This window comes from Dermochelys coriacea, chromosome 2, assembly GCF_009764565.3.
Source record: "Dermochelys coriacea isolate rDerCor1 chromosome 2, rDerCor1.pri.v4, whole genome shotgun sequence".
NCBI classification, from domain to species: Eukaryota; Metazoa; Chordata; order Testudines; family Dermochelyidae; genus Dermochelys; species Dermochelys coriacea.
Window position 1 is genome coordinate 90,632,258 of NC_050069.1, and position 12,641 is coordinate 90,644,898.

Here is a 12,641-nt window from a genome sequence, read left to right on the forward strand (position 1 = left end):
TGCAAAAATAATTTTTTTAAAGGTCTTGTTTCAAGCCAAAGGAAATTTCTGGCAAACTTGGAGAATTAGACCAGAAGTTTCTGTGATATGAAACTCTGAAAAATGAGGACCTTCATTTTTTGAGTAGTCTTCTAATTTTAGTTTTCTAAATCCCAAACTCAAAAATAGTCTCAAATAGATTATTTTTTTTAATGTTCAGAAGCCTTGATTACCACTAGTTCATAGGATTATATCTGATACAGTCTAGAGCTAGCATTAGGAAATTTTTCCTATGGGCCTCTGGACACCTTGTGAAGTTTGCCATTGGTCTGTAAAGATTGCAAGAGTCTGGCTGTATAGGAGGCTGTACGCTCTGCCAGCCAAATCATTTGTTCAAGAAAGTTAAAAACTCCACTGGGATGTTCTGTTGTGATGCACATTTCACCTCTAATAAATTATAGCAACAGAGACTTGCAGAGCATATGAACTACTTACAGCAAGTTTTCAATGATCAATGGGCCAGTTCATCCCATCACGCACTCAAATGCAAGACAGGGCCCTCTGGGAGAGAAAAATCTAAGAGATGATCACTTTGTGGAGACTCTCCCACCTCACCAATCCTCCACCAGTGATACTCCCTCCCTCTTTAAAAAAGGCTACAAGACTCACTCCCAAACCTACCTAATCCTTCTGCCAGACCACCTAGAATCCTTCATAGGGACCTCACATCCCAGGTCACATGGGGGGTGGCGGGTAGGGAGAGGGGCTCAGACGCAGCCAGAAAGGCAAACCTCTAGAACCTGGTTCACATGATGGGGGTAAGGAAGAGGGGATCACACCTCTGTAGATGGGAGAGGAATGAGAGGATGGATGACAGCCTGGTACTTTTGTCTCCTCCAAGGCTTCCTCCCTAGTGTCCCACCCCTTCCCTCCTCATTACTTGATCCCCCAAATCACCCTCCCCTCCCAGCGAGCATTTGCCTGTGTAGTTTATTTTCTTTTCAAACCAAGTTTCAGCACCTTCTGACCATTCTGCGGCAGTCCTATCACCTTTCCTGAGATAAACACCCCCCTTCCACAGAGGCAGATGGCAGCAAGATATGCTGTCCCCTTGGGTTGTTTCAGATTGCTGCCCTGACTGCACAGTGCCTGCTCCCTGGGGCTCAGATGCAATGACCGCGACAGGTTAATAATTCTATATTCCAGTGTTTTGTACACCCTTTCTACTGTAATCAGTAAATCTTATTTTGGAATTGTTAGAATCTGTGTTTTTGATTGACTGAAAAGTGCTAGCGGTTCTCCCATTATTGGACAGGCACTTTGGAAATCTCCAGAATACTATGTAAGCTTTTTTCCTTTGATACTAATTTTTTTCCGAGCAAATGACATTATTTAGTGCAGTAGATAATTGTACAGTGAGTAAGAAATAATTACTTAATGAAGCAATATTGCACACCTAAAAAAAGTTTATAATAGATGTTTGTGATCAGTAAATAAATGGAAAGGTGATGGTTTTGTTCTGTTTTCAAATGGAAGAAGTAAATGTGGGTGTTAAGAGTTTCCCACTGTAGGCATCCCCTACACACAGGGCCAAGTCTCTCTTCCGCTCGCTACACGTGTAGATTCCTTCTGAGACAGGAGCCAAGACCTCTTCTTTCTACTGACAAGGGGAGGAGGTTGAGAGCAGCACCAGGTATCTCTGGCAACACAAGAGTGGGGCAGCCCTACGGGTAGTTAGCCAGCGCGTGAGCGCCTCTCCCTCTGCACGCGCTCAGTGGCTGAGCCATTTTGGCCTTGGGCGCGCACCGAGCTGGAGAAGCAGTTTGGCCAAATAACATTTTTATTTGAACCCGCCAGGGTCTGACGCTGCCAGGGCCGGTGCAGGAACGCTGCTTCGATCGCTGCCTTTGCGCACACACGCAATTGCTGCCGGCGCACGTCACCTTTAAGAAAAGCTCTTTTATTCAGGTTTCAGAGTAGCAGCCGTGTTAGTCTGTATTCGCAAAAAGAAAAGGAGGACTTGTGGCACCATAGAGACTAACAAATTTATTTGAGCATAAGCTTTCGTGAGCTACAGCTCACTTCATGCATCCGATGAAGTGAGCTGTAGCTCACGAAAGCTCATGCTCAAATAAATTTGTTAGTCTCTAAGGTGCCACAAGTCCTCCTTTTCTTTTTTCTTTTATTCAGGGGGCTGCACCTCTGGGGCCCCCCTTGGCCCCGGATTTGGATCACGGACCTCCGCCCCCCCCCCCATTTCCAGGCACTCGGGGTAGCCGCGGAGAGGTCCGAGCGCTGGGAGCAGCCAAGCTCCAAAGAGAAAGCGGGGCTGGGAGACTCGCTCTTAGCCGACCGCTCCGGGCGCAGCTGGCACCGGCCCCGCCTGGGTCCCGTGTCCAGAGAAAAGCTCGACGGGGCGGCTAAGGCGGGCCGTAGCCAGGGGGCGCCCGCGAGCTGGACGCGGGCACAGCGCGAAGCGTTCCACCCTCCGATGTCCAACCTCCTTCCGTCCCGGCCTCTACTTCAAGGGAATGGAACTACAATTCCCAGCATGCCCCACGCGGCCAGGTAACACCCACTAGGCGGAGACTTAACCGTCGCCACCCGCGCGCGCGCAAGCGCACCGTCGTCTCCCCGTCGCGTACTCACCGAGAATATGCATGCGCAGCTCCATCCCGCCTCTTGCGGCTGCCTTTGCTACGCGCATGCGCACCCCTCCTGCTACCGCTGCCGGGGGCAGTCGGAGGGGGGGGGGAAGCCTGGTGGCGGCGCATGCGCTGTGGCAGGCTCGCTGTGTTCACGAATCCGTACCCATCCTTGTAAACGGGCGGCGGAGGCGGAATGGGGCGCGAGGCGGGGCGCGCGTGAGGCCGAGGCGGAGCCGAGCCGCCCTGCAGGCAAGCGGAAACCCGGGGTCGGTGCTGGGGTCGCGTCTGTGGGGGGGGTTCCTGCCCCCATTTCCCAGTGTGGGGCGACCGGGGGGGGGAGTGACTTCCGGGTCGGGGGGTTAGGGTGCGGCCCCCGGGGGGAGGGACGGTACCAGGGATTCCCCCCAGGGACCCTCCCTCACCCAGCGCCCTCTCTGGAGAGGCGTTTACACCGGGGACCACCACCGCCTCCTCGAGGCTGCTGCTGCCCGTGCTGTCTCCTGGGCAAGGGTGTGGCAGAGCCCAGCGGGAACCCCCCCCCCCGCAACAGTGACAGGGGCTGTGTGTGCCAGCATCTCCCATTACCCCAGCCCGGTGCCCTCAGGGATTGGGGGAGGCACCTAGCTTTTGCACCTGCTTTCCTCTCCCAGGATGAGCATCGTACCTCCCAGTGGCAGATACCAAGCTCCCTGCACCCCACGTATTCCCAAATGGTTGTATGCTGTGAAACGCATGAGATTCTGTGCTTCGCATATTGCACCAATGGGGAGGGCTGTGGTGCTGCTACATATTACTGTCCTGGCTTTTTCATCCACTTCCCCTTTATTTCCTTGAAGTGGAAATCGATCATAAAAGAAACAAAACTGCTATCATGCTCTTATATATAGTGTGTTTGGAAAGTAGTACCTACTATGCTGTGCACAATACCAGCCATTAATAATATATTTGTTGTTACAGCTGTGCATGGTTTCTATGTAAGTAAAAAGGTGGACCCTGTCCCAAAGTGTTTGTTATCCATTAGAGCAAAATGCAATGAAGGGGACAACAGAACACGGGAAAAGTGGATTAGGTCAAAAAACGTTTTGTTCTGGAAACACTGAGGTTTGTAGTCATTCTGAGGAGTTCCACAGTCCTTGGTAATTTGCTAAGAAAGCTCTACCTTCTGCACAAATCAGCCTCTTTTTTTTTTTTGAGATTGACAAAGTCCATTGTTGCAGTGGAACAGAGTGGACCTGCTCACATAGAGTGAAGATAATGATCAACCAGATGTAGCACCTTTCATCCTGAACACTCTTGAACAACTTCAAAGAATACACGTACAGCATCCCTAAAATACATTTGCCAATAAGCTTGAAGGTGGCAGTCAGATGGCATGTAGTAAGATGTAGAATAAGAAGGAGGGGAAATTATTAGAGCATTTGAGGTCAATCTCTACTCTTACAAAGATGTTATAGGATCTTAATAACCATACCGGTGTGGATACAGCCTTTATTGCATGATGCAGTTCAACTTTTTTAATGTTTATATTGACTTCTAGTGTAGTAATATATAAATCAGTATTATTTAGTATTTGTAATGCTTAGGGGCCAGAGTTTATAGACTGGGACCTCATTGTGCTAGGTGCTGTACAAAAGACATAACAACAAGACAGTTTCTGCTCTAGGGGGCTTACAGTCTAAGTTTGAGACAAGAGATGACAGATGGGGGAGTACAATTAAACAATGAGGTGGTATTGATCAGCATGGTAGGCAGTGGTCTGTGCACACTAGCAGCCTAACCATAATCATGTTTTCTGTAGGCATCACAGCAAAAGGGGAGTTCTGAGGAGGGATTTGAAAGTGGATAGTGAGGTAGCTTTGCAGATGTTTAGAGGGAGTCCCTTCCAAATCTTTGTAGCACCATGAGAGAAATAATATACTGGAAAAAACATACATTTCAGCTATTTAGGTCCAAAAGTATGACAAATTAGTGTGGATCTGGGTTCAGTTTCCGGTTTTGCCAACGGCTTCCTGTGTTGCCCAAGAAAGTAACTTAATCTTCTTTGCCACAATTCCCCATCTGTAAAATGGGAATAATAAAACTTCCTTTCTCCCACCCTTTGACTTGTCTATTTAGATTGTAAGATTTTTGAAGTTGGCTTGCTCAACACACAGTTTTAGTACTAGTATAACTTTCAGTTAGAGATATGATATGTTTTTTAAACAAATGTTTAAAATAGTATGCCACCTAATTAAGCAATTAAGGAATTATTTAACGAGTCTTCTTGATACAGTTCAAACTAGTTAATTTTTACTAATTTAGAGAAAACACACACTACACATGAACCTAAGAACTTTTACATTTACTTTTACCCACAGCAAAAACATTCATCACCACCAGCAAAACAAGAGAGCTTCTCTGCTGGATGCTTAGCTTTGGAGATTACTTTGGAGGGGTGCAGGATGTATGGGGGGCTCAGGGAAGAGGGTTGGGGTACAGGAGGAGTGCGGACTGTGGGTGGGAGCTCAGAGCAGGGGTGCGGGGGGGGCTCAGGGCAGGGAGTTGGGGTGCAGGAGGGGTGCAAGGTGCAGGTAGGGAGTTGGGAGGGTGGGGTGCAGGAGGATTTCAGGCTCCAGCCCAGCGCCGCTTACCTAGAGTGGCTCTGGCGTGGCAGCGGCACACACCGGGGCCAGGGCAGGCTCCCTGCATGCCTGCCCTGGCCCCACGCCACGGCGCTCTGGGAAGCGGCCGGAAACCCCGTCCCTGCATGGTCCCGGGGGTGGGGGAGGGCACAGGGCTCCACGTGCTGCCCTTGCCATGCCTCCAGGTACCTCCCCTGAAGCTCCCATTGGCCACAGTTCCCCGTTCCCAGCCAATGGGAGCTGCGGGGGATGGTGCCTGGAGGCAAGGGCAACGCACAGAGCCCTCTGCCCGCCCCCCCTGCCTTCGGGCCCCAGGGACGTGGTGCCGGCCATTCTGAGAGCGGCACAGGGCCTGCGGAATCACGGGGAGCAATCCCGCAGGCCGGATCCAAAGCCCTGATGGGCCGGATCTGGCCCGCAGGACGTAGTTTGCCCACCCCTGACCTACAGGATCTCTATCAAGAGTTCTTAAAACTACAATACCCACCTGGTGAAGAAAACAGATTGACAGAGCCAAAAGACTACCCAGAAGTTGCCTACTATAAGAAAGGCCCAACAAAGAAAGTAACAGAACGCCACTAGCCGTCACCTTCAGCCCCCAACTAAAACCTCTTCAGTGCCCCATCAAGGATCTACAACCTATCCTGAAGGACGATCCCTCACTCTCTTAGACCTTGGGAGACAGGTCAGGCCTCACTTACAGACAGCCCCCCAACCTGAAGCAAATACTCACCAGCAACTACACACCACACAACAAAAACACTAACTTTCTTATGCAGGGACGGGGTTTCCGGCCGCTTCCCAGAGCGCCGTGGCGTGGGGCCAGGGCAGGCATGCAGGGAGCCTGCCCTGGCCCCGGTGTGTGCCGCTGCCACGCCAGAGCCACTCTAGGTAAGCGGCGCTGGGCTGGAGCCTGAAATCCTCCTGCACCCCATCCCCCCAACTCCCTACCTGCACCTTGCACCCCTCCTGCACCCCAACTCCCTGCCCTGAGCCCCCCCCGCACCCCTGCTCTGAGCTCCCACCCACAGTCCGCACTCCTCCTGCACCCCAACCCTCTTCCCTGAGCCCCCCATACACCCTGCACCCCTCCAAAGTAATCTCCAAAGCTAAGCATCCAGCAGAGAAGCTCTCTTGTTTTGCTGGTGGTGATGAATGTTTTTGCTGTGGGTAAAAGTAAATGTAAAAGTTCTTAGGTTCATGTGTAGTGTGTGTTTTCTCTAAATTAGTAAAAATTAACTAGTTTGAACTGTATCAAGAAGACTCGTTAAATAATTCCTTAATTGCTTAATTATGGGATAATTATAGATTATACATTATATTATAATGGCATTATAATGTAATATAATTATAACTAAAGAATAATTATGTGACATAAATGCATTCATTACATTGATCGTAGTGGTGGGGAGAAGAAATAAGTACCCATCTGGTCTGTTTTAAATATGGTGAAGTAAGACAGAATGTTTCAGAAATTCAGTGGATTACTTAAATCTAATGATTTTTACATTTCCTGTTCGTTAGGCATTTTTACCTCTATAAATTCCGTACAAAGTGTGCTTCATATTGCTGCTAGTCTCCTCCAGACTAATCTCAACTGAAAAGTTCTTTCACAAGGAGCAAGTGGCGTACTTCTTAAAATGTTTAATCCTGAAATCTGGCTGTACAGTGCTCTCAGTTCACATAGCAACTCAAAGACCGCTTGATCATAGAGTTTATTTGGCTTGTTCTCAAGAATGTTCTGAAAATGCTTTACAAAGTTGTTAGAGGAAATGAAGTACAGTTGGGTGGAGGTCTTGACTGCGAGCCTAGATGGGTAATGTAACTCTTGAATTGAGTCTTGGATTCAAATCCTACTTTGTCACATAAGAGGATGAATTTGATGGTCTCACTGTAGTTCATGGGAATGTGGAAATGATGCCATATCACAGAAGCAACTCAGAACGTGATAAGATTTGTAGTCTCTTCAGAAAAATAGCCTGGAAATGGAATAGCAGAGCGTTCACAGGTCACACATGAGGCCCACTGTACACCCATCCTGTGCTTTGTTTTACCTAGTGCTTTTAGTCCTGAACTTTAAAGAACCCCAGAAATTTCACGTTTTAAAAAAAAGATGCTTTCAGTTCAGACTTCAGACACATCTGCGGTCATGGATGGCAGGTATAATAGGCCAGGAGAGGCTCTGCCTCTTCCGGCGCTGCTGCGGCTGCCGGACTCCCGGTCGCGAGGTTTGGCGGCGAAGCTTTGCTTTATTATGCCCCATGCAGGTTCCTGGGCGGCGGCGGACACACATGCCGCCGCCGCCGCCCCCCCAAAACCTAAATGTGGCATATCGAAAGCGTCTTCTAACAGACACTTTTCCCCAAGGCGGGTTGGGTCTGGGGAGGGGAGGCACAGCTGCGGCTGGCCCAGGGCTCCTCTGGGTGTCGGGAGGAGGGGAAGGCTCAGGGCTTTGGCCAGCCTGGGGCTCCTCCAGTATGGTGGGGGCGCTCAGAGCTTCGGCCAACCCAGGGCTCCTCCAGCCAAGTGGGGGGTTGCTCAGGGCTTCGGCTGGCCTGGGGCTCCTGTGGCCAAGTGGGGGGTTCTCTGGGTGGGGCTTGTGGCTCTGGCTATGGAGGGGAGGGGAGCAGGGAGTCCTGAGGCTCCAGCCGCGGGGAGGGTGCGGGCAGAAGGGGAGGAGCCGGGGGTTAGCCTCCCCAAAGGGGGCTCCACCTACTGTCCATGTCTATAGTATAGTCAAACATATATCATACAGGTGTGGTTTACACACGCTTTTTGTATCATAACTGCCAGGGAAGTAATTCTGTTTCGTTTTGGTTTTTTTGTTTGTATTATATTGGTACAATCCCTAGTCTGCTAGTACTTAGGCTGGTATAAACATGCATTTTACCAAGATAGCTTATTCTCCTTTCCGTATGGGAATACGCTATACTGATTTAAGCGTGTTTATACCAATATGTCCATGCTGAGAGACCATGCCACCTGCTTTAACTATACTGGTATAGTTACAGTGGTACAGCTTTCGGGTGTAGACAAGACATGATACCCATGAGTTATATTCTTTTATTGATAAAATATCAGATAACCCAGGTTCAATCATTTTATTAATCAAAGATAAATCAGCACAATGCAGAGAGGTTATACATTCCTAATCTCTGGGAAACAGTCCTACAGCATCCAGCCTGTCCCAAAATGATTACAGAATTTTGGTTTATAGCCTGCTTGTTTACAACCGATGGAAAATCAAAAAAATACTCTGTATTAGCACAACCCTTTTCTCTTATGTGGCTTCATATATGTTTTGCAAAACAGAGGTGTCTGTATCAATGTGACCCATTACAGATGCAGTACAGTAACTTGCAGATGGTGCATATCTTACAAGCCTCACCAGAACATACGTCTTATTTTCTGACAGATTCTGTACATACAAAGAACAGAACTATATGTACAAAAACAGATTGCAACAGTTTAGTTACTAATAGTTTTCCACACTAATCTTAGCAGGAATACATTTCATAGTTCTGCAATTTAGAATATATGATATATCTTAATTGTTCAGTATTAGCTACTTTCTTATTTTAGTTGCACAACACACCTTATTCTATCAGAGTTGTGGTTATATCAAAAAGCAATTTACATATTTTGGTTAATACATCTGTTTGCAAGAGCCGATTTCACAGTCTTAGTACAATTCCATTCTTTAAATGATGAAACTACCACGGCAAGCGTGAACACTATAGTTTCTCAGGTTGTAGTTTTCCACTTCATCTGTGGTCTAGTCATAGAGTATTACAGGACTGTGGTTCTCTTTGGTCATCACCATAATTGCACAGATAAGAGAGAGTGGACAAGGCATGGGACTGGGAGTCAGAAATTCAAGTTCCAACACTGGCTCAGACATTGATTCTGAGCGTAGCTTTGGGAAGTCATGTAACTTTTCAGTATTGGGTTTTTTTTTTGTTTGGTTGGCTGGCTCTCTTGCCTCCCACCCCCAACCTGTAAAATGGGGACAATTACCTAACTCACGCAGGTGCAGTGAGGAGTCAATATTTGTATAGCACTTCGAAGATGTAAAGTATATCAGTGGTAAGTAACGCTGTTGACTTCAAACTTGATATTAGAAAAAATATGGTCATGTATGTGAGTTTTTAATCTGAAATTAAAAAGATGTTCTGTCACCCCACAGAACTGTACCACTGCTAATGTTTCACTTGAGCCTTGTGTGGGACTGTTTTGTGAGTCTGCAGCCTGTAGGACAAACCCAAATTATATTTTCTGTACCATAGGTTTCTGTGTGTGGTGTTGTTTTTGTAGCACATTGCCAATGTATTCAGTGTAAATATTTATTAGTTTTATTTAAGGCCTTCTCCTAAAGCGTGTGTGTATGTGTATATGCTCTGTATAATCCATGTCTACTCCCTTCCAGGGGTTTTGTTTTACTGAATCTCAAAGAACAATCAAACATGTTCTACAGCCAAAACTTTCAGTCCAAACGTGGCTGGGGCTAAGGTTTTTACTCCCAGAATCTCTCTGTACCAGACCTTAGTTCCATGCCCCTGAGAGAGTTTCTTTATGTCTTCCGTTTATCCCCTTTATGTCTTAATTAGCATTAAATGAATATAGCTACTGGTATGGCATAAAAAGAAAAGGAGTACTTGTGGCACCTTAGAGACTAACAAATTTATTTGAGCATAAACTTCCATGAGCTACAGCTCACTTCATCAGATGCATTCAGTAGCTCACGAAAGCTTATGCTCAAATAAATTTGTCAGTCTCTAAGGTGCCACAAGTCCTCCTTTTCTTTTTGCGGATACGGACTAACATGACTGCTACTCTGAAACCAGGTATGACATAGTAATTCTACTGCACCTTCATGCAAGGTACAAGCACCTGATAGCAAGTCTTATATACGTATATAGAATATGGTACATTTTTACAAATAATTTGAGTTTTTATAGCAGTCTTCATTCAGGCAACGAAAGCACGTTTATTAATTTAAGTCATATAGGAAAAATTCTAGTTGCCTGATGTAAGTCACTTTTTGATGGGGCAAGTAAAATATCATCATAGAAGGGATGGATTAGTAGATTTTATGTCTGAGCTTGTATGTTTTCATGAACACTTTGCAAGGCTTAATTAAGTCTTGCAACATCCTTGCACAGTAGGTATTAACATTTCACATTAATCATAATTAATGATGCATTTTGCGTGACAGATTTGAGACCTTGGAAGCATGAAAATTTCAAAAGACTATTGTATTGGGATGTGGCAGATACAAAAATTTATCACTAATTCCAGTATCTATAAATGCTACATGTATCTTTTGTTTGCAGTGTTGGTCCCAGGATATTAAAGAGACAAGGTGGGTCAGGTAATATCTTTTACTAAATTAACTTCACCCACCCATCTTGTCTTTCTCACATGTCATAACATGTCATGTAATCCAGTCATTATAGTGTACTTGGATTTTCAGAAAGCCTTTATTTAACAAGGTCCCTCACCAAAGGCTCTTAAGCAAAGTAAACTGTTGTAGGATAGGTTTCAGAGTAGCAGCCGTGTTAGTCTGTATTCGCAAAAAGAAAAGGAGTACTTGTGGCACCTTAGAGACTAACAAATTTATTTGAGCATAAGCTTTCGTGAGCTACAGCTCACTTCATCGGATGATGCATCCGATGAAGTGAGCTGTAGCTCACGAAAGCTTATGCTCAAATAAATTTGTTAGTCTCTAAGGTGCCACAAGTACTCCTTTTCTTGTTGTAGGATAATAGGGAAGGTTCTCTCAGGTATCAGCAACTGGTTTAAAATATTGGAAATAAAGCCTAGGAATAAATGGTTAGCTGTCAGAGTGAAGAGAAGTAAATAGTGGGGTCCCTCAAGGATCTGTACTGGAACTTGTGGCGTTCAACATATTCATAAACAATCTGGAAAAAGGGGTAAACAATGGGGTGGCAAAATTTGTAGATGATACAAAATGATTCAGGATAGTAAAGTCCTGAAAAGAGAGAGGACTGTGAAGACTAAGAAAGGGATCTCACAAAGCTGGATGATAAAATGGCAAATGAAATTCAATGTTGATAAATACAAAGTAATGCACATAGGAAAAAATGATCCCAACTCTTAATACATCTTAGAAAAGAGATAACTGAGGGAAGGATATGATAGAGGTCTATAAAATCATGAATGGTGTGGAGAAAGTGAATAGAGAAGTATTATTTACCCCTTCACTTAACACTGTGACAGGATCCACAGGGTGCGTCCTGGAAATGGGGTACGGCTGTGCACCCTTGTGCCTCCAGCCTGGGCTGTCTCTCTCAGTGCTTTGCTAGTAACAAGCAGCAAACCCATACAGGCTCTGCTGTCACTCAGGACAGTAGCATGTGGAGCCCCACACCCAGCTCGATTGCATGAATGCTCCCAAAGCCACTCACAAATCACACAGAGAAAGGCACCAGCCAATTTCACCCCCCCACCCCCCCCAGCCTTGCATCCCCAGACTATACCATCTTGCCCTGGTCAGAAGCCTAACCAGTGTAAGTTTATTACTCAATGTGGAGAGGACATGCACCAGCCTTTGTACCTGAGCTGAGATTTTCCAAGCACTTCAACCAGACCACACCGTTTTAGGTAAAATGTAAAATGGGTTTATTAACTACGGAAAGGTTGATTTTAAGTGGTAGGCATAAAAGACCAGAGAAAGTTACTAAAGGAAAAAAAGATAAATGCACAATCTTAAACCATATGATACTAGGCTTTGTTTAGATCAGCAATTTTCTCACCCCACTGGATGTTACAGTTCTTAATGCTTCTCCTTAAACCTGGACCTATCTCCTCAGATGACTTTCATCTTCTTGGCGTTCCTGTTGCTTCCAGCATAGGTGGGGGAGCAGAAGGGCAAAAGCATGATGCTATAGTCTCCCATTTTATATCCTTAGTCCACGTGCCTAGAAGGCAAGACACTTGCCCAGACATGTCCTGGTGGGCTTTGCTGAGTCGCTGGGCAATCTCCCTGATGTGGTATTGTGAAACTGAGTCATAGAGTTGATCAATCTCCATTATGTGGTGCTTTTGCAGCCCTCATTGAATTGTAAATCCCTTGATGACACCTACCCTGCTGATTGATGGTTGTTGAGCATTCTCCTGGGAGTGGTTTGCCTTCTTTGTATGTCACTAGCAAACTTGCAACATATTTCAGTAACAACCATACAGCAAAATCTCATAATTTGATACACACTAACCATATGTGTTTTGACAGAACAGTGGGTTTCAGGAGATCATGATCTTTCATTTGATATCTTACATGGCATGTTTTGTATGAAATATCACAACCATTTATGAATGATTATTATGGAGGTTATAGGGTGCCATTTTGAGGTGCAGTATGTCACAGTATATT

The 12,641-nt window shown here is 46.0% G+C and overlaps 1 protein-coding gene across 3 annotated transcripts in view; it reads left to right on the forward strand.

Moving 5' to 3' along the window:
* Positions 1 to 2,534: 2,534 nt before the first annotated feature.
* The window catches only part of RALBP1 (ralA binding protein 1), a 64,362-nt gene continuing 54,255 nt past the window's right edge, over positions 2,535 to 12,641 (forward strand). For 2 of the 3 annotated variants that reach the window (XM_043508109.1, XM_038391328.2), the window contains exon 1: positions 2,681 to 2,893. The gene's annotated coding sequence lies outside the window, so the exon portion shown is untranslated. Of the gene's footprint in view, positions 2,894 to 12,641 lie in introns of all 3 variants that reach the window. The other variant, XM_038391327.2, reaches the window with a different exon arrangement.